General features: G+C 34.9%; 1 protein-coding gene across 1 annotated transcript in view; it reads right to left on the bottom strand.

Moving 5' to 3' along the window:
* OTUD1 (OTU deubiquitinase 1) overlaps nucleotides 1-23036 on the bottom strand; it is a 157015-nt gene that overhangs the window by 106570 nt on the left and 27409 nt on the right. Inside the window, exon 2 of the transcript XR_007947723.1 lies at nucleotides 12478-12657. The gene's annotated coding sequence lies outside the window, so the exon portion shown is untranslated. The remainder of the gene's footprint in view (nucleotides 1-12477; nucleotides 12658-23036) is intronic.

Genomic DNA, 23036 nt, shown 5'->3' with positions numbered 1-23036 from the left:
TGCTATTTTACATTAAACCTGTCAATATTTTGAATTTTATTTTGTACTCCCAGGTCATTTTACATCAATCATTACAATCCTCCATCCTCAACTCTGGCTTGAATTTAAATGACACACTTCCTAAATTTCTCCAGATAGAACTCAAAAATTCCCCATATACTCCAGACAGACAGTGAATTGTATCCAAAATTGAAGGTGGAGAAGATATTGGGTTGGATCACCTTGGGAAATTGCACAGTGATTTTAGTGACTCTCTGAAACAAAGACTCATCTTTTTAATTATAATATTCTTCTGCCTAGAGAAGAGGCCAGCACAGCATCATGTAGTCTACAGAAAGCTGGCTTCTCAGCCAAGATGCTCTAGATTTGAGACACATCTCTGACACATCCTGACTGTGTGACCATGAGCAAGTCAGTATGCTAGGTTCCCATAGCAATGGTAGATGGAATTTCTCCCTGAAGATTTCCAATGAAATCATAATTCCAGTCTCCTGTTATTTTTCACTCATTTTTAGTCATGTGTTTGAGATCCCATTTGAGGGTTTCTTGGCAAAGATACCGGAGTGGTTTGCATTTCCTTCTCATTTTACAGAGGAGACAAACAGGGTAAAGGGACTTGCCCAGGATCACACAGCTAGTTAAGTGTGTGAGTCCAGATTTGAACTCAGGGAAATAAATCTTTCTGTCTCCAAGTCTGGTGGTCAATCCACTGTTACAACTCTCTTTGTTTTTCTGCATGTTCATAGAAGTGTGGGGTTGTGGACTGAGAGTGAGTTTTGCATCAGAAAGAACTAATTTCAAACCTTGCCCCTGCCATTTACAAGTTTAGTTATAGCCTTTTAATCCCCAGCACCTGGTATAAAGTTTAGCATATCTGGGTAGATGAGGGAAGGGGGAGATCTGGGTGGGGAGGTATCTGGGCAAAGGATTTCTTTCAATGTAAAAATCTCCTGGTGTGAAAAACTCCTTACTGTGCAGATTGGCAATTTATCTATAATTTCCAGTTTTAGTGAGCTGCCATAGGCACTGAGAGATTAAAGGGGTTGCCCCTGGTAACCCAGTTAGGAAGTATCAGAACCTGAAGCCAGGTCTCCTGATTTCAAATGCAGCCCTCTATCCCATGCTGAGGAACACCTTATCTTACACACAAGTAGACAGCACAATGATTGTTTGTTGAAATGAATTCAATTTAGCTTTTCCAGCTTTTTTCACAAAGTCTTTCCTAATGTTTGTAGCCCACACTGATTTTTTTCTCTTCTAACTTTCTTTGTACTTCTTACCTATGTTGCCAGGTTCGCAAATTATATGCCATCCTTTGCACCAACTGGTAACATATAATTTAGCACTTTACTTCATCAGCATATATAATACTGCCTTGCTTATTGCTTAATAAGTGTTTCCTGTCTTTCCAACTATGGTGCAAGGTCAATGTGGACAGAGATCACATCTCACACTTCACTGATATTCCAGAGCTCCTACTTAAGTGTTAGATGAATAGTGGGAATTCAAAAGACTGTCACTGATGGCTTGACTGAAGATCCCCATTGGGACAACTTCCCCTAAGGTGATAGTATTAAGGAGAGGGCTTTCTGGCCATTGATGCTAAGTCTGATGATGGTACAGCATCCTGGCAGTATGAATATGGGGCAAGGGTATGATCTTCAGCTTTGTAACCTCTAGAACAATTTTATCATCCCACCCAGACATGATCAGATTCCAGAGGAGTAAATCATGGTAGCCACACTCTTCAGAAGATTGTCAAACAAAAGGCCAACTTTCTAATTTGCAATGAAAAATAGAACTGCAGACTTCTCTGGAACATTGATATTGGCTGGCTGGAACAGCACATTCTCTTCCCAGTAAGAAAGCTTGCTTTATTAATTAATAATACAAAGTTGATTAATGAGCCCAGTCAGAATAAATGGAAAATATAATCTTAAAGGGAACCTGCTCTACATCTATAGCAGTTTGATAACTCTACTCTTCTCATTTTTAAATTTTTATATATCTTTTGTTTTGACATGATCTTCATTTCCAAATAAAGAATGCTCCCCCTTTTGCAAGGATCCATCTTTTGAAACTGTTGTTGTTCAGTAATTTTTAATCATGTGTAATGTTTCATGACTTCATTTTGGGGAATTCTTGGCAAAGATACTGCAATGGTTGGCTATTTCCTTCTCTGGCTCATTTTACAGATGGGCAAATTGAGGCAAGCAGGGTTGAGTGACTTGTCCAGTATCACACAGCTAGTGTCTAAGACCAGGTTTGAACTCAGGTAGATGAGTCCCCCCAACTCCAGACTGAGCATTCTATCCACTATATAACTGCCAATCTCTTGTAATATTTTGTTGTTGTTTTTCAGTCACTTCAGTCTTGTCCAATCCTTTGTGACCCCGTTTGGGGTTCTATTGGCAAAGACACTGGACTGGTTTGCCAGTTCCTTCTCCAGTTCATTTTACAAATGAAGCAATGGAGGCAAACAGAATTAAGTGACTTGCCTAGCTAGTCAGTGTCTGAGGCCAGATTTGTAACTCAGCAAGATCATTGGTCCTGACTCTAAGCCCAGCACTCTATCCACTACACCACCTAGCGAACCTTGCCAGTTAATCCTTCTATTTGTGCCTTGGAACCCATCCCCTTTTAGGCCTCCATAAATTTGCCTCATTGATCCTCCCCTCAATCTCATCTTCAGTTTCTCCCTCTCTTCTGGCTCATTCCCTACTGAATGCAACTGTGTTCAAGTTTCTCATCCTTAAGCAGGGGTGTTATGAGACTCGAAGGCGATCATAAAAAAAGTATATTGCAAATCTTAAAACTATATTAATGCCAGTTATTATTATTATTATCAGCCATTTGTCTGATGATGACTTCATCTCCTGAGCCTTCCATTACACTCCTGCTGAGCTCAATGTTTAGAAAGCAATACAGGGGTATTCTGGCAAATGTTTAATCACCAGAATGGGATGGGAGTGAAAGTAGAAGAAGAAATGCATTAAACTTAAAAGTTCAATCTGCATTATTAACACTTTATCAAGTCTAGTCAAACAACAATACAATAAATCAAGCCTGGATCTGTAGCAATTGCCAATTTATGAGGAATAAATGCTCCTACTCAAAATTTAAAGGACTCCAAAAGCTAGTTAGGGCTGGGCCCGTGTATCCTTCTAACTTGATTTTGCCATTCCCATCCTTCCTTGGGTTATCAACATGTATCTCTTCCTTGTATCTCTTGTTTCATATCCAAACTTCAAGAAACAGTCACATAACACCACCTCCTCCTTTTTCCCACTGACTCATTTCTGAATCCTTTGTACACTGTTCAGAGGTCATTTCTTGGTTGTCTTCCTCCTTAGATGCTTTGTAGCTTCTAAGATATGTCTGTTCTTGTAATCACCTTCTCCTTTGGGGCCATGGTTCTATTTCATTCCTTTCTATCAATCACCTTTTATTCTCCTTTGCTGGATCATCACCTGTCATTCCCCCCTTAAACAGATGGTGGCCCCTGAGGCTCTGTCCTAAGTCAATCACCTTCATTACTCTCTATGTGCCTTCTCCACTGGTCATCTCACCAGCTCTCCTGGATTCAATTATTAATTCTATGCAGAAGGATCTCCAAATTTAAATCACCAGTTCTCATCTCTCACTAGGGCTCCTGTTTTTTATCACCAATCTCCTGGCCAGGCATCTTTATTTGCTGCTGGCATTTCCAACTCAATTTATTCCAAGAGCTTTTAATCTTCTCTTCAAAACTTTTGTACAAAACTTTGCTATTTCTATTGAGAATACCATCATCCACATATGAATATGCAGATTCATATTTTCAACATTATCCTAGATTTTCCCTCTCCCTCACTCTATCTCATCCAAACAATTGTCAGATCATGTTAAATCTCCCATTACAATGTTTTATTTATATCCTCTTCTCTTGACTCACATCACCGTTCAGAGTATTTGTTGGTTCACCAATATCTTCCCATTTCATGTTGAATTTAATTACCATCAGTCTCATAGGGTGATGGTTACCAACCCCGTTCCCAGATTCTAAGTGTAGACTCTGTTTAAGGCTCATAGCCTTCTTACGACTCTGACTTAGGGGATCTATCTAGATCAATAACCTCCTCAACTTTCCTCTAAGTCCAACTGACAATTCCAAAAGAAAATCTTCCCCCCTCAAAACAGCATTTCAGAATATTTACATTGCAGATAAACTCCTAACTGTTATTTCTAGAAGCCACAGTTACAATTTCCTAAGCAATGTTGACTTAGGTCATTGCTTCAGGTTATGTCATGCTCTCTGAAACCAATCTTGCATCATCCAAAGCTCATTCACTGAGGAAAAGGATCATGGTAATTGCAAAAGCTGCATTTTGCCCTATTAAAAAAATGAGCATTAGATATTCTTCAAAATGGGGAAGATTTATAATATGAAATCTACTCAGAAATTTTTAAAATATTTCTGGTAAGGATGTGTCCCAATACTTGGCCAGAAGTCCCAGAATCTCAGAGCTAGAAAAGATTTCAGGGATCATCTGGTTCAATCCTGACTCAACAAGAATCCTTTCTATGACACCCAGTGGTCCTCCAGCCTCTGCCTGAAAATCTCCTCTGGCGGGGAACCCACTCCATCTTTCAGCAGCCCATTTTGCTTTAATTGGGAGATGATTTTCCCTTACATGGAATTTAAATTTAACTTCATCACACTATGCCCCTAGTTCTGCTACCAGACAAACTGAATGTGGTACCACTTCCAGATGTTGTTATTATTGTTGTTATTGTTCTTGCCTGATTCTTTATGATCCCATTTGGGATTTTCTTGGCAAAGATATGGGAGTGACTTGCCTTCCCTTTACAGATCAAGAAACTGAGGCAAATGGGGTAAGTGATTTGCCCAGGGTCACAAGGTTAGAAAGTGTCTGAGATTGGAGCTTTCTGTACTACCCAAATGACCACACAATGGTCCTTCAAAAACTTAAGATGTTTATATTCCTCCTCCTAAATGTTTTTTTCTCAAGCTAAATATCCTCACTTCCTCTAGGCCTCTCAGAAACGTCTGGCAAATAGATGACAAGATGGAGAGAGCCTAAGATTTTGGACCTGAATTCAAATTCTGACTCAAATACTTACTAGATGTGTGAACCTGAGTAAAACATGGCATCTCTATTTCCGCATATGTAAGGTTCTTTGCAAATCTTAGAGAGTTATGTAAATACTAACTAGCTATTTCTCTGTCTCAATATACTTCTTCTAGGTACGTTACAGCTTTTCTGAAAAACCAAACGGTTCAGTCCAAAGAGGTCGGATTTGGAGTTGGTAGAAATCTGGGTCTCAATTCCACTTCTGGAACTCACTAGCCATGTGCCCATCAGTTAATTAGTTAACTTTTCAGACACTGTTTCATCCATAAAAGGGAAATAACAACACTTGAACTTCCCAGCTATTAGAGTTGTCATGAGGCAGGGACTTTGCCAGCCTTCAAGTATTATATGTAAATTTACAAAATGGTAAAAGAGATAGCAGATGGCTCAGTGTAGAGTGCTGAATGTGGTGTCAGGAAGTCCCAAGTGAGAATCCTGCTCCAGACATCTACTAGCTGAATAAACCCCACATAAGCCACTTAACCTTTCTGTGTCTCAGTTTCCTCATCTGTAAAATGAAGGCAGGAGTGATAATAAGATTATTATTATTACTCCCAGGGTTGTCTAAGAATCAAATGAGATAACACACATAAGGTGGTTTTCAAACCTTAAAGTGCTACACAAACACTAGCTACTATTATTATCTACATCCTTCCTTAATATACAACTGCCAGAACTGAACATAATATTTCAGTCTGACTCCACTGAGTACAGCAGCTCTGGGTAGTTCTGATGCTGTGGTTGTTTTAATGCCCTAAAATGACCTTTGCTTTGCTGTGTGAATGTCACACTGTTGTGGACACGTATTGATCTTGCAGTCTCCTAAGAGCCCCAAGAAGTTGTTGCCTAACAACAGATCTCTTTTCCACATTTTCTAATGCAAACCTAATCAAACAGTTATCCATCTGAAAAATGGAGGGAAAAAAGGCACAGCTAAAGCAAGTAAACTCTTTCAAAGTTTTTAAATGAAAGTACTGAGTTCAGTTGTATCTGGCTACATGACCCTGGCAGAAGACAGTTCTGGCAAAGGCCTCTGTGCTTCCCACATCATTCTCACCAAATATCCAACTTCAGTCTGGAAAGGAGACTGCCAACAAATACTATGCCCATTCAACCTTTGGTTTCCATCCTAAAACTTCCTTCAAAATCTTAAGCAAATGTCAACTTTGCAAAGCACACTGCCACCTACGAGTTACAGATTTCTTGTGGTTTAATAATCTGAAAGGTATCTGATATAGTCATGGAGACAGGTAAGTAAATTATATTACCCTTGTACTCAGAAAGAAGTCTGTGTCCATTTGCACAATACATATTTTCTCCACCTTCTTTTGCCCTTTGGGGCTTACTGAGAATTAATAAAATAGACACACTATTGAGACTGTAACAACATTAGTCAAATATACCATCCTCTAGACAGGTATCAATTTAATCAGCACCTGCTTATTATCCTAACTTCTACCAATTGGATGATATTCATTAGCAAATCAATCGAGCAGTAGTAAATTATTGTGCTAAAAGAGTATATTGTCTTATATACTCACAAGAAGCTTTTAACACATCAAAAAGTGACTAAAAATAAATTTTAGTACAAAGGGTGAAGACAGAGCTTGTCACTTTTCCAAGTGATCTTCTTCTGATTTAGAAGTAAGGACTCCCAAGGTTATGTAGTCCAATCTCTACCCAAATCATGATTCCCCATCTACAGTATCAGTCATCTTGTCATCCTGTCGAATCTAAGAATCTCTAGTAATGAGGAACTTCTTAACTCTGTTTAATTTTTGCAGAGTTCTAATTGCTAGGGAGTTTTCCCTTTAGTACACTAAAGTCTGCCTCCTTGGAATTTCCAAACCATTCCAATTTATTATAATTCTGCCCTCCTCTACCAAGCAGAAGGCTTTCAAACATTAGAAGACTATGATTACATATTCCCTAAATCCCCTCTTCTCCAAGCCAAGGCAACTCCTTAAATTGTTCTGTTTATGGCAAGGCTCCTAGTGTCACACTGTCCTAGTCCTGCTTTTCCAGAAGAGGGGGCCCTGAGTGGGCAGAGTACAAGAAAACTGTAACCTTCCTTCCTTTGGACAAATATATTTTCATCAAAGCAACTTCAGACAGCATTAACTTTTTTTGGCTGACACATCAGACTGATGACTCCTAGGAAACATAGAGTCTACTAAAAATTCTAGGTTGGATTGGTTGGGTTTTCTTTGTTTCTTTGTTTTTCTCATGAACCATTCACATGAGAACTAACTTATCTTGTGAATTTTTGAAAATCTAAATGTAATACTTTACATTTGTCCCAGTTCAGTTTTATCCCTTTCACTTACGCCCACTATTCTAGGCTCTTGAGATCTTTCTGTATGCCAATTGGGTAATCCAGCACATTAGCTTTCTCTTTCAGCTCCCTATCATTAGTATGATTATGCAATTTATAATCCATCCAAGGCATAAAAATGTTGAGCAGAACAGAAATGGGGAGCAAACAAAAAAGTGTGCTGCTAAAAACCTCCATGTGGACATAACCCTGTTTTCCTCAGTTTCCTCATTTGTAAAATGAGCTGGAGTAGGAAATGGCAAAACACTCCAGCATTTTCACCAAGAAAGCCCCAAATTGGGTCATGAAGCATCATACACAATTGAAAAATGACCAAACAGCAAGTTAAAATTTCCAAAGCAGTTTCCATATATTATTTCACTGGATGATCATAACAACCTTGTGAAATATGTACTACAAACATTCTTACTCCCATTATACAAAGGAAGCCCAGACTCAGAGAATTAAATAATCTGCCAATAAATATCAGAAGTTCGGTTTGGATCCAGATCCTCCTGACTGTAACTCCAGCATTGTCTCTGATTGTTAAAAATGAGCACATTGTATAAGTTAAAGAGCTCAGATTGAATCCCTGGTAAAGTCCAGCAATTTATCGTGAAAGAGATTGTTAGTTAATATCTAACAAAGGAAACTCTGATCATAAAGAGACAGCAAGAATAGGTCGTGCAAACTCATTACCCATTTTGATAGGGTTACTGAGCTAGTATATTAGGGAAATATAGTAGATAAAGTTTACCAGAATTTACAATAAACAATTAGCAAAGTCTCTCTTGCCATTTTGTAGAAAGTGGGGCAGGAGTCAGGAAGACTTGGATTTTAAAATCCTTTCTAAGTCCATATGATCAACCTTTCTGTATCCCAGTAAATAGTCTCTGAATCTAAATGTTACAGAATAGAAGCCTATCTGCATCATTAGGGAAAATGTATTTATCAGGAGTTCTATAAAACAATGCAATAATGGATCTTCTTAAAAAAAAAAGTTCTGGGTATTTAATTGGTTGATGCAATTAACAATCAGATGATGCATGCTTCCCACTTCTTAAAGGTGATGAACTATATAGATGCAAAATGAAACATTTATTTCGAAACATTCAATTTCCTAGACAATTATAAGACAAATCTGTTTTAATTATACTTTTAAGAAAAGTCAAGAAAGGGCTTTTATTTGAGCAGGGGTAAAGAGAATTATGGAATAAAATAAGGGAGTAGTGATAGTGATGAAAAAAAAAAAAAAGGAAAGAACATCAATGAAAAAATGAAAAAATTACCCAGAGGAGACCAGAAAGCAAAGGGAATGTATAAAAAACAGAGAAACATTGGTACTATCACATTAAATTTAATATATATTCAGAGGAATAAGCCATATGTACTGATTTCACAGTTTCTGTACATTTCCTACTCTAACTTTCTTTATACATGGAAATGCTCATAATAGTTGATGCTTTTCCATTTCATAATTAAAAAAAAATTAAATGACAAGACTCAAATCCCATTTTTCTATAAAGACCTTCCCAAACCATCCCAGACTAAAATAACTTCCCTTCCTTCTGAATTTCTATTATAATTATTTGGACTATCTATTTGGCAATTAAGTTGAATTTTTTAAATTATCTGCTTATTTTTATTTGTCAATGTCTTCTCTCCTCAGATAAAAGAGAAGTTCCTAAGAGAGTTTTGTATATCCGAAGGTCCCTGGAATCCCTGGTATCTTAAACACAGTGGGTTCTCCCTGTTTTAGTGAGTCAAAGAATTAATAGTGTGTGGCCATAGAGATCTTCCCTCTCATTCTTCTTTTTTTCTTATTAAGATTATGTAATAAGCTTGCACTTATATTAAGGAAATGAAAGAATAATGTAAAGTATAACTACTTTATCCTGATAAATCATATTCCAAGATATGTTGTTGTTCAGTCATTTTTAAATCATATTCAACTTTTTGTGAGTCAAATTGAGATTTTCTTGGCAAAGATATTGGAATGATTTGCCACTTCCTTCTCCAATTCATTTTACAGATGTGGAAAGTGAGGCAAACAGGGTTAAATAATTTGCCCAGTATAATACCATTAGTTAAAATAGGCCTGATTTGAACTCAGAAAGATGAATCTTTCTGATTCCAAGCCTAGCACTCTAATCCATTGGACCACCTAGCTGTCTTGTTCAAAGATATGGTATATCCAAATGGATCCTGAGACAAATTAATGGCACAGGAACATGGTTATTTAATGGACCTAATGTGTGCTTATTTTATCTTCTTTGAAAGGTCTCAAAGGTGTCCTATACCAACATCCTCCATTGATATCAAGTACCAATGTCTGTAGGTCACCAGAAAGAAAAGAAAGTGACATAGATTTGGGGTTGGGATTTTATTGAAGGGGAAAGAAGATTCTTTGGGGTGGAAATTGAATTATTTTTGTTTTTAATATCATCTCTTATAACATAGAATAAATACAACAATAATTTAGCAAAATTGATGCAGATTTAATTGTTCAGAGCTGTTATTTTATGCTTCCTTATCAGTAATATCACCAAATCTCCCTTCCCCAAATTGACTTTGAATTTTCTAGTATTTTATTTGATGAAGAAGCAAGATGTTATGTTCTTGACTTGCTTCTGGACCATCTTCAGAATCTCTGGGTATTTTAACTAATTAAAGGAGCTAAAGAGGAAGGAAGAACTGTTTCCCTAGCCTGTGGCTAATCTTGCAAGTTTATCATATATTTCACAAACATAGAACCCCTCACCTACATGATATTGCAGGTGGCTATCATCTTAACTATATTAATATTGGAAGCATGAATTGTGGGGTTTGCAAAAGACAGAGACAGAGACAGAGAGAGATAGAGAGAGAGAGACAGAGGCAGGAAAAGGGACAGAGACAGAGAGAAAGGAAAGAATTACTTCCTTTCTTATTTGTGATGAGATTACAGGTGCATTATATGTTAAACACTCCCAATGGACCTGGACATGTTCATTCAGCTCCTCGCAAAGAGGTGCCTTCTGGGGGAGTTCATGATTCCTTGCCAGTAAGATATGTGTCCCCCAACAAGAGACCCAGTGCCTATATTCAGCTCTAAGAGAGGTACACCAGTACTACAAAGGTATACTCCCAATAATGTCATCAGATAAACTCAAGCATGAGTTTTCCAGACCATTCCTGCCAGAGATAACACACACATGTTATTATGTTATTAAATATGTTATTAAATGATACATGTTATTAAACATTTAATCAGAAAACTAAAGTGTCACATATATAACTACATACTAACACAAACATTGCTATCTTTACCTTAATTTCCTATAGGAGGTATTGTTCAGGCAATCATAATCGACCAGACCTCGTGGTTGACTTAATAATCATTCATCTGGGATACAATTTGTTCCTTCCCACTCACTCTCATACATTATTTGGTAAACTCATCTGCTTCTATGAATTCAATGAACAATATCTATACAGATAAGTCCCCAAACTGGATGTCCATGTTCAATCTTCCCTTTACTGCAAATTTCTACTTATTTAATCTGCTAATCCCTCAAGTAAGACACATTCAAAATTGAACTCATTCTCTTCCCCCCATCCCCAAGTCAACTTTCTTCCAAACTCCTCCATTTTATTGATGATTTATCACCATTATACCAATCATTCAGACTTAAAACCTCAGTCATCACTGATTCTTCTCTTTCCCTCATTTCCCATAACCAATCTGTCTCCCAATCCTGTCAATTTCACCTCTACAATATCTGTTAAATCATTACCCTTTGTACATTCTACATTCCAATTTCATTCAATAAATAAGTATTAAGCCCCTACTATATGCATTACACAATGGATACAAAGACACAAATGTCATAGTTTTTCTTTTAGAGTTTACATTTTACTGACCCAATTGCAATACCAGTTATTCTTTAATCTCAACCTGCCATATCTCATGTAGCCCATGCCCAGTGATCATACTATTCACTCCTTCTCTTCAGTTCTGTTAAAATCCTTCTTTTCCCTAAATGTACTTTAATCAGTTGCTACCTTCTTCAGTTTCCCTGATCACCCACTGAAGAGTTTTCTTTCCCTTCTCAAATTTTTTAGATTTTTTTCCCCTGAAGCAATTAGGGCTAAGTGACTTGCCCAGCTAGGTTAAGTATCTGAGGTCAGATTTGAACTCAGGTCCTCTTTATTTCAGGGCTGGTGCTCTATCTGCTATCCACTGTGCCACCTAACTGCCCCTTTTTAGAGATTTTAAATAAATTCTCCATTGCCTTGCCTGGCACATAGTAGACACTTAATATTTATTGACTGAGTAATTGATAGCTTATCTTGTATTATAGCTAGGTCTTGTCTAGTAATGAATCTCATGAATTTTCCCTGCCTATTTCCAATGGTTTAGAATCAATTGCCAGATTTTACATAGAATTATAATTTCAAATTGTGGAAATTTAAATAAACACAATCATTTCATAGAATTCATTATTCATTACTATTCTCATTACTAGAATTTAGCTGTATATTTACTTGTACACATTATATTTTTCCTAGCAGAGTAAAAGTTCTTTGTAGGCAAGGATATACCATTTTTCATCTCTTTATCTCCCAATGTTTAGTAAAATATTATTGTTATTGTTGAGTCAGTTAAATTATGTCTGATTCTTCTGATATCTCATCAGGATTATCCTCAAGATAGCTTTGTCTCAACCATAAGTAAGCACCTAGTAAACATGTTAGGTGCCTAATAAATGTTGAGTTTGAACTGTGAAATGAAGAAACAATTCAGAAAGCCACACTCTCAGAATACATAGTCATACACAGCCTATTGTGCTTTGCATAGTCAGCCTTCTTTATTTATTTAAGGCTTCTTGATATTTCTCTAACAGTTCTGACACAGAAAGGGACAAATATTATAACCTATTCTCTTTCTTCTTTTCTCATCCTGTTTTCCGATTTTCTTCTCCCCATTCTCTCCCCATTCTTCATTTATCTACCTTGCAAGTCAAGATGCGAATTTTAATAGCTTACCTCCTCACAATCATGGTTTTTCCCACGTATGCCATAGTTTTCTAATTGGGAGTGCATTGGTCAGAGAAGTGACATGGAGGAAATGGATAGCTAGCCAATGCCAACTTTTACTACAAGGATCAATTCCAAGAAGTAGATCTATTTCTGTTGTGGACATGTTGGTGTATGAAATTTATTTACCTAAAAGAAGAAAAAAAGGAGAGAAAAAGAAAAAGGTGGTTGAGATTCATTTTTTTAAAAATTCTTAATTTGTTTTGTTGATGCGTTTTCTTTTTTATATTACAAATATTTAAAGATTACTACCCCTTCTTGACAAGTCTTTTGTAACAAACTAAAACAGTTAAGTTGAAATAATAAAACAATGACTTTATTTGAAAATATATGCAATATTTCACATTTATAGTACCCCATATCTTTCTATTAGAAAAATGAACAGAAATACTTTGTTTTTTCCATATCAGCCAAGAAAAGAGAAGACAGGAGAGGAGAAAGAAGAAGAGAAAAGAGGGAAGAAGAGGGGAGAATTTACATAGCCAAGTAAAACAAATTCCCACAATGGCTATCTGCAAAAATCCAGGACCAGATGGAGCCATAAGTGAATTCTATCAAACATTCTAAAAATAATTAGTTCCATCAATTCATAAATTGCTTGGAAAAATACCAAAAGAAAAGACACTACCAACTTCCTTCTCTGACATGGTTGGAATCTTAAAACACAAACTAGAGTGACACAAAATAGAAAAAGAAAACCATAAACCAAGCTCTCTAAAGGACATGAATGCAAAAATTTTAAATGAAATATTAGCAAAGAGATCAAAACAATATATTACAAAGATTTTACAATATAAACAGATTGGATTTGTACCAGAAAGGCAGGGTTCATTTAATATTAGGAAAGTTTCCAACTTAATTAATCTTATCAATAATAAAAATCAACAAAAAACATATAATTATGTACAAAGATATAGAAAGAGCTTTTGACAAAATGTAATCCTCATTTCTATTATAAATACCAGAAAGCAGAGAGATAAATAGTCCTCTCCTTAAAATGATAAATAGCATACAGTATATATCTAAAACCAAGAACAATAGAGATAAATTATAATTCTGATAAATTCTGGGGAGGAAACAAAGATGTACTTTGCCACTACTTCTATTTGACAAAGGACTAAAGATGTTGGCTTTAACAATAAGAAAAATAAAATGGAGCAACTATATGTAAAGAAAAAATGATAGTATACTTAAGGAATTTCAAAAAGTCAGTGAAAAAAATTAATTAAAACAATGATTTCAGCAAAGTTGGAGATTACAAAACAAATTCACACAAATCATTAGTCTTTCTATATAATGCCAATAAAATCCATTGGGAAGAAATACAGAAATTCCATTTGAAATGACTTCAGAATGTATAAAATATTTGGCAATCCACCTCTTAAAAAAATACATAAGAAGTATAAAAGTATGACTACATACAATTTTTTACAGAAATAAAAACAGACCTAAATAATTGGAAAAGATATTAATTGCTCATGAGTTGAATGAACCAATATAATAAAAATGAAAATATTATATAAGTTAATTTAATTATTCAATGCCACACAAATTACCAAAAATTATTTTATAGATTAGGAAAAAATAGTAACAAAATCTAAATGATTGGGAAAAAATCAAGAATCTTAGGAGCATTAATAATAAGAAGAAATAATAATGAAAGGGGCCTAGCAATGCCAGATCTCAAATTGTACTCTAAAGCACTAATTACTGAAATAATTTTGTACTGGCTGAAAAACATATATATTGATTGAACAGCCAAATAGATTACATATATAAAATATAGAAGCAAATATGTCTAATATATGATAAACACAGAGATCACAGCCACTGGAATAAGGATTCATTATTTGACAAAAACTACTGGGAAAAATTGGACGAAATGGAGGATATATTGATCTGATAAATTTAGTTCACACTTTATTCAAAGATAAGGTTCATATGCCCAAAGGGCTACCAAACTGTGCATACCCTTTGATCCAGCAGTGTTACTGCTTATATCCCAAATATATATATTTGGGCTTATATCCCAAAGAAATCATAAAGGAGGGAAAGGTACCCAACTGTGAAAAAATGTTTGTGTCAGCCCTTTTTGTGGTGGCAAGAAACTGGAAACAGAGTGGATGTCCATCAGTTGGGAAATGGCTGAATAATTTATGGTATATGAATGTTATGGAATATTATTGTTCTGTAAGAAATAATCAGTAGAAAAAAATAAAAATAAATAAAAATTTTAAATAAGGGCAGCTAGATGGCACAGTGGATAGTACACCAGCCCTGAAGTCAGGAGGACCTGAGTTCAAATCTGACCTCATACATTTAACACTTCCTGGCTGTGTGACCCTGGGCAAGTCACTCAACCCCAATTGCCTCAGCAAAAAAACAAACAAACAAACAAAAAAAGATAGAAATGATCAGCAGGATAATTTCAGAGAGGTCTAGAGAGTCATATGAACTGATACTAAGTGAAATGAGCAGAACCAGGAGATCATTATAAACAGCAACAACAAGATTATATGATAATCAATTCTGATGGATGTGAATCTCTTCAATAATAAGATGATTCAGGCCATGTTCTTGAACATGAACTTGTAATGAAGAGAATCATCTGCATTCAGAGAGAGGACTGTGGGGACGGAGTATATAGATCATAACATGTTATTTTCCTTCTTTTTGTTATTTGTTTGAATTTTGCTTTCTTTCTCAATTTTTTTTCTTTTTTGATTTTATTTTTCTTATGCAGCATAATATTTGTGGAAATATATATAGAAGAATTGCACATGTTTAGCATATATGGATTACTTGCTGTCCAGGGAAAGGGATGGGGACAAGGGAAGAAAAAAAAATGGAACACAGTATTTTGCAAGGGTGATTGTTGAAAATTATCCATGCAAAATATGCTTTGAAAACAAAAAGCTTTAATTTTAAAAAGATAAGGTCCAAATGGATATGCGAGCTAAATTTAACACATTAAAGACATGGAAAAAAAATCACTTATTAGATCTTTGGATAGGAGAAAAGTCCACAGCCAAATAAGGAATAGAAAAGATAAAAGAAGACAAAATTAATAATTCTAATTGTATAAAATTTAAAAGTTTTTACACAAACAAATCTAATAAAGTTTATTTAAAAGGAATAATTAGCTGGGTAAATCTTTTCAACCTGTTTCTCTGATAGAAGTCTCACTTCCAAGAAAATATAAACAACTGAGTCATATTTATAAGATTAAGAATCATCCTCCAAGTGAGATGAACAGGCAGTCTAAGGATATGAATAGGCAGCTTTCAAATGAAAAAAAAAAAAAAACAAAAAACTAGGCTATGTGTAACCATATGAAAGAAATCTCCAAATGCTCACTACTAATTAGAGAAATGCAAATTAAAGCAATTCTTAGATTCTACCTCACACCCATCAGTGTCAAAGGTGACAAAAAAAGTAAAGTGATAAATGGAGGATGTGTGGAGAAAAAAGATTTATCAATGCACTGTTGGAGGACCTATAAATAGATGCAACCATTCTAGAAAGCAATTTAGAATTATAAACAAAAAAAAGTTACTAAACAGTGTGACCAAGTATGTTAGGGGGCTATACACACAAAAGATCAAGGGAGGGAAAAAGATCCTTTGTGTATGAATATATTAATAACGTTTCTTTTTGTAGTAGCAAAAACCCAGAAAGTAAGAGGCTGTTCAACAATTAAAGAATGGGGTATGAGACTTCTGGGGGTGGAACCAAGATGATGGAGTGAATCCAGGAAGGTGCTTGAGCTCTTCCAGTTTCCTTCAAAACTACATGGTACCAAGCCCCTGAACAAAGTATGATAGAATGAAACCATTCTCTAGTTCAAAATAAACTGGAAAAATTTCAAGGTCAATCTCACTGGGGTGAAAAGAGTATTCAGCCCTGAGACTCTGGGAAAGCTGGTGAAAGAGTCTTAATCATAGCAGATCAGCAATGGAGAATCTCATTCCTGGCTCAGTAAAGGAGCAGATTGGAGGGGGGTGGGGGGAAGCTTCCAGTCCAGCTCAGAAGGCAAATTCTGTCAAACCAGGCTGTTTTCTGAACAGAGCAGGCAAAAATACCTCTTTTTACAAATACAAGGGACCCCTGTGCTCAAAGCCAAGGCTCTGAGCTTGGGGGATTATCTCCTTTACCATAAAAGTAAAAAAAAAAAAAAAAAAAAAAAAAAAAAGAGGAAATACCAAAATTTTTTTAAAAAAGAAAATGAGCATGAAACAGGAAAGAACTTTGATTATAAAAAGCTACTATGGTGACAGGGCAGACCAAAACACCAACTCAGACAATGACAAAGTGTCCACAGAAGAAATCTCAAATAGTGAGATGAACTGGTCTCAAACCCAAAAAGGCTTCTTGGAAGTGCTCATAAAAGACTTTAAAAGGCATTAAAAGAGGTAGAAGAAAAAATGAGAAAAGAAATGAGAGGTATGAAAGAGAGAGTCAACATCTTGGAAAAGGAAGGCAATTTTTAAAAATGCAAGAATCCAAGTGCAAAAAAAAAAAAAAATCCACTGAAGAAAACAATGCCTTCAAGAGAGGAATTAACCAAATGGAAAGATACAAAAACTAACTGAAAAAAGTTACACATTAAAAACTAGAATTGGACAAATAGAAGCTAATAAATCTATGAGACTGCAAGAACTAGTAAAACAAACTAAAAAGAATGAAAAAGTGGAAGAAAATATATATAAAAAAAAACAAAACCTTATTGGAAAACCAGCCAACCTGGAAAATAGATCCAGAAGAGACAATTTAAAAATTATTGGCCTACCTGAAGGCCATGATCAAAAAAAGAACCTGGATAGCATTCTCCAAGAGATCATCAAGAAAAACTGCCCCGATGTTCTAGAAATGGGGAAATACTCATTGGAAGAATCCACTGATCATCTTTGGAAAGAGATCTCACAAGGAAAACCCCAAGAAATATTGTTGCAAAAACTTCAGAACTACATTCTCAAGAGAAAAAATACTGCAAGCTGCCACACAAAAACAATTTAAATATCAAGGATCAAGTCAGGATTGCCCAGGATCTGACAGCATCTACAATAAAGAATTGGAAGGCCTGGATTATCATATTCCAGAAGGCAAAGGACCTGGGGTTACAGGTTGGGGTAATAACCAAGTTGTTATTTGTTGGAATCTTTACAAACTGCTAACTCATTAAAGTTGATAGATTATTGATCTGATCTTACAAGATGTTTTGGGCCAGAACCTGAAACAAGGTACTAAGCAGAACTAATTGATACAATGCTTGTGTTTGCACCTTTACTCATTGGAATTCACAAGTATGGGAGATTCGCAAAGTAAACTGTATAACTTTGTGAATTCACACCTCCCTTGAAGCTCTTAGGGCCAGAAGCACTATGGGAGAAACCCATAATCCCTCTCTTGCATCCCACAATTCCTCTCTATGGAATAAATAGAGCTTCAAAGGGGCCAGTCAGAAGAGTTTTCAGAGGAAGAAGCTATGAGTTGGGAGTTCAGCGGAAGATTGAGAAGGCTCTCTCAGAGGCACAACCAGATTTATCTTCATCTCACACCACTGTGGTGGCTGGGCTCCTGCACCCCCCCCACTGAGACCAAGCTGGTCTGAAAGACTTGCCAGAAAGCTAGCCGAGTCTCAAGTGAAGGAGACAAGACATTCATTCCATCTTTGTGCTGGCTGGAGGCTGAAGAAAGCAGAGGCAGAGGGTGAAGGACAAACCTTTGGATTTGGAGACATTTGGAGGGAGCTCTTGGAACCAAGCAGAGAGATAGGCCTCTAAGCTAACCAGGCTATATTGGAGATAATAAAAGATCTGAACTTTTATCACCTGGCTGTGTTTTGAGGTAATTATTGATCTGAACTGCAACTAAGACTGCCTCAGAAAACCTCCCCTGAGAAACCTACCTTCTCCCAGAGAGAACCATCATCTTATATTATTATATTTTAAAGAAGAAAAAGAATCCAACAGTTATTTATATCCAGTGAGACTGAGCATCTTCTTTCAGGGGAGGCGATAGATCTTCAAAGAAGTAAGAAACTTTCAATAATTTCTATTAAAAAAAAAAAGAACTAAACAAAATATTTAATCTACAAACACAGGACTCAAGAGAATCATAGGAAGGTAAACAGTGAAAAATATATTTTACTTAAAGTCAAACTATTTACCTCTTGAGAATTTATATCTATTTCTGGTGCAAAGGAAGCACATATGGATAATATTCTTAAAGAATTCTAGAAAATCATTCAAAAACTTACTCGAAACAATTAACAGCTTTAGCAAAGTTGCAGTATATAAAATAAACCTATACAAATCATCAGCATTTCTACGTATTACTGGCAAAGCCCATCAGCAAGGGATAGAAAAAGAAATTCCATTTAAACTAACTGTAGACAAAATAAAATATTTGGGTCTCTACTTGCCAGGACAAACACAAGAACTATATGAGCACAATTACAAAACACTTCTCACACAAATAAAGTCAAAAGTAAACAATTGGGAAAATATCAATTGCTTATGGCTGGACTGAGCTAATATAATAAAAATGTTAATTCTGCTTAAATTGGTCTACTTGTTCAGTGTCATCCCAATCAAACTTCCAAAAACGTATTTTACAGAACTAGAAAAAATAATAACAAAATTCATCTGGAAGAACAAAAGGTCAAGAATATCAAAGGAATTAATGAGGGAAAGTTTCTAATCTTTTTGCAAAGAAGTTGTTCTGGAGAAAGTAATGAGATCATAAGATACAAGAAATAATAAAACAAAATCAAAAGAATAAAAAATGGAACAGAATATAAACAATTGGCCTAAAGAACAGGTTGAAGAGAGACCATGTAAAAATTGTTGGACTAATGATCTTGTGATGAAGAGAGCCATTTACACCCCAGAGAAAGAACTGTGAAAAGTAAGTGTGGATCACAACATAGCATTTTCACTCTTTTTGTTGTTGTTTGCTTGTATTTTATTTTCTTTCTTTTTTTTTCCTTTTTGATCTGATTTTTCTTGTGCAGCAAGATAATTGTATAAATATGTATGTATATATTGGATTTAACATATTTTTACCACATTTTACATATTGCTTGCCATCTAGGGAAGGGAGTGGAGCAAAAGGGGGAAAAATTGGAACAGAAGGTTTTGTGAGGGTTAATGTTGAAAAATTGTCCATGCATATGTTTTGGAAATAAAAAGCTTTAATAATAATAATAATAATAAAGAGTTATTGGACTACCTGAAAGTAATGGTCAAAAAAAGAATCTAGGCAATAAATTTCAAGAAATGATTAAGGAAAATTGCCCCGAAGTTTTAGAACTAGAGGGTAAAATAGAAATTGGAAAAAAATCCACCAATCACCACCTCAAATATTCCAAGATGAAAACTCACAGGAACATTGTAGCCAAATTTTGAAGCTCCTAAGTCAAGGAAAAAATATTACAAGAAACAAAAAGCAGGATAAAGGGGTGGAGAGGAATTGGGGAATTTTAATACTGTGGAGTTGCAGTCAGGAAAACACAAGATTTAGAAACTTTTGCATTAAAAAACAGAAGATCTTTGAATGTGATATTCTGAAGAACAAAGGAGTTAGGTTTGCAACAAAGAACAAATTATCCAGCAAAGCTTAATATAATCCTACATGGGAGAAAAATGAATCGTTAACAAATTAAAGGATTTTCAGGTATTTGTGAGAACAGAATAAAAACAAAAATTTGTGAGAAAAGAACAGAACTGAAAGAAAAATCTGACTGACAAGAATCAGGAGAAACATAAGAAACTAAACATAAAAGACCAATTATAAGGAATTTAATGAATTCAAACTATTTTCTTCTTATATCTGTGACTCTTAATTATCTGTGACTCTTAAATATGTTGTCATTATTTGGATTGTTTGAAAGAGTGTATATAATTGGAAGGCTAGACATTGAGTTGAATATGATGACTAAAAAATAAAATTGGAGAGGAAGAGGTAAAATGAAATAATTATCTCAAATAAATGAGTCGTGGATGGAAAAACTGTTGCAGTGGAGGCAGGATAGGATGGAGGGCTGGTAACATTAGAATCATATTCTCATCAGAACTGGATTAAAGAGGAAATAATATATACATCTGGAAGAATATAAAATTCTTAACTTACAAAGAAATAGGAGGATGAGGGAATAGGATAGGGGGACTTTAAGAAGAGTATACAGATAAAGAAATAGGAGAGTAAGGAGAGAGGATAAAAAAGGGTCTATTATAAGGTAAGTAGGTCCAGAAATATGAGAGTAACTAGAGAGGATAAGGAAGGTATTTTTAAAAGGGGTGCAAATTAGGGAGGAAGTGCTTAGAAGTAAATTAGACATCTGAGGAGAAAGAGGGTAAAAAGAGGAAATATAAGAATAGTGAGGGAAAACAAAATGTAAGGAAATAGCCAATTACTAATTATAACTTTGAATGTAAATGGCATAAGTTCACCCACAAAATGGAAACACATCAGAATGGATTAAAAACCAGAATACAAAAATTTAGAAGAAACATATTTTTAAAAGAGACACATTGATTAAAAATAAAGGGCTAGAATACAACTTTTGTGCTTTTGCTGATACGAAAAAGAAAGAAAAAGAAGTAGCAATTATGATCTCAAAGTTAAAATAGATTTAATTAAAAGAGACAGGCAAAGTACATTATAATTTTTAAAATACTATAGATAATGAAATAATCTTAATGCTAAATCTTTATGTACCAAATACTATAGAAACTACATTTTAAAAGGAAAAGCTAAATGAATTACAATGTAGTTAGATAGAAAAATGATAACTGTGGGGAAGGGGGGTGCCTTCAACCTCCCTCTTTCAGAACTAAATAAATCTAACTAAAAAAATAAATAAGAAAGAAATCAAGGAGATGAATAGAATCCTAGATAAGCTAGGTATGACAGATATCTGGAAAGAACTAAGTGGAAAAGGAATATACATTTTTCTCAGTGATACATAGTATCTTTATAAAAATTGATAAGATATTAGGGTACAAATAAAAATAAAAGAAGAGATATTAAATGCATACTTTTCAGATTATAATGCAACAAAAATTATATTTAATAAGAAACTATGGAAAGACATATTAAAAATTAATTGGGGTGACCTAGCCATACCAGATTTAAAATTATATTAGAAAGCAGCAATCGTCAAAACAGTTTAATACTTAGATTTCAGAAAATCCCAGAAAGACTTGCATGAATTGATGCTGAGTGAGTATAACACTGTATAAAGACAGGAATATTGTGTGATGATCAAATATGATAATTTTTCTCATCAATGCAATGATCTAAGACAATTTTATGAGGGAAAATACTATCCACATCTAGAGAAAGAACTGTAGAATCTGAATACAGATTGAAACATATTACTTTTACTTTTTTTTTTTTTTTATTTTGCAGGGTTTTTTTTTTCACATTTTCCTCCTTTTGTTTTATTGGAGTAGTGGATCAGTGAAATAGATTAGGTACACAAGACAATAGTAAATGATTATAGTAATCTACTGTTTGATAAACCTAAAGATTTCAGCTTCTGGGATAAGAACTCACTGACAAAAACTGCTGGAAAAACTAGAAAATAATATGGCATAAACTAAACAGACATCACTATCTCACACTGTATAAAGTCAAAATGGGTACATGGTTTAGACATAAAAGGTAATACCATAAGCAAATTAGGAGATCAAGGAATAGTTTACCTGTCAGATCTATGGAGAAGGAAAGAATTTATGACCACACAAGAGCTAGAGAATATTATGGAATACAAATTTTGATTAAATTAAATTTTAAAATGGTTTGAATAAACAAAATCAATGCAATCAAGATTAGAAGGAAAGCAGAAAAATGAGAAACAATTTTTAAAAGGCCTGATTTCTCATATACATGGAGAATTGGGTCAAATTTATAAGAATACAAGTCATTTCCTAATTGATAAATGGTGAAAGGATATGAATAGGCAATTTTCAGATGAAGAAATTGAAACTATCTATAGTCATACAAAAAAAAATTCTCTAAATTGATTAGAGAAATGCAGATTAAAATAACTCTGAGGTAACTATCTCTCATGTATCAGAGTAGCTAATATGACAAAAAAGGAAGATCACAATTATTAGAAAAGATGTAGGAAAATTGAAACATTAATGCATTGTTAGTGGAGTTGTGAAGTCCAAAAGAGCAATTGGAACTATGCCCAAAAGGCAATCAATACATACCTTTTGATCCATGGCCCATAGAGGAATTGAACCTGTGACTTTGGTCACACTGTAACCGAGTCTAATAATTAACACCAAAAAAACACAGGTCCTCATCAGCCAGCACCACACTGTCCATACAACCAACCCTTGGATTCAGCAGTATCAAGAATTATAAATCCAATGGTTCGGATTCTCGTGTACCACCTTGCCTCCTTTAAGATGAAAGATGTCTTTTTTAATACTTGGATTATTCTTTTCTGATTTTATTTTTGGATAGCTAGGTGGCACAGTGGATAGAGCACT

The sequence above is a fragment of the Antechinus flavipes genome, chromosome 5 (genome assembly GCF_016432865.1).
Source record: "Antechinus flavipes isolate AdamAnt ecotype Samford, QLD, Australia chromosome 5, AdamAnt_v2, whole genome shotgun sequence".
Classification (NCBI taxonomy): domain Eukaryota; kingdom Metazoa; phylum Chordata; class Mammalia; order Dasyuromorphia; family Dasyuridae; genus Antechinus; species Antechinus flavipes.
The sequence above is the reverse complement of the archived record's forward strand: the minus strand, read 5'-3'. Positions and strand labels throughout refer to the sequence as shown.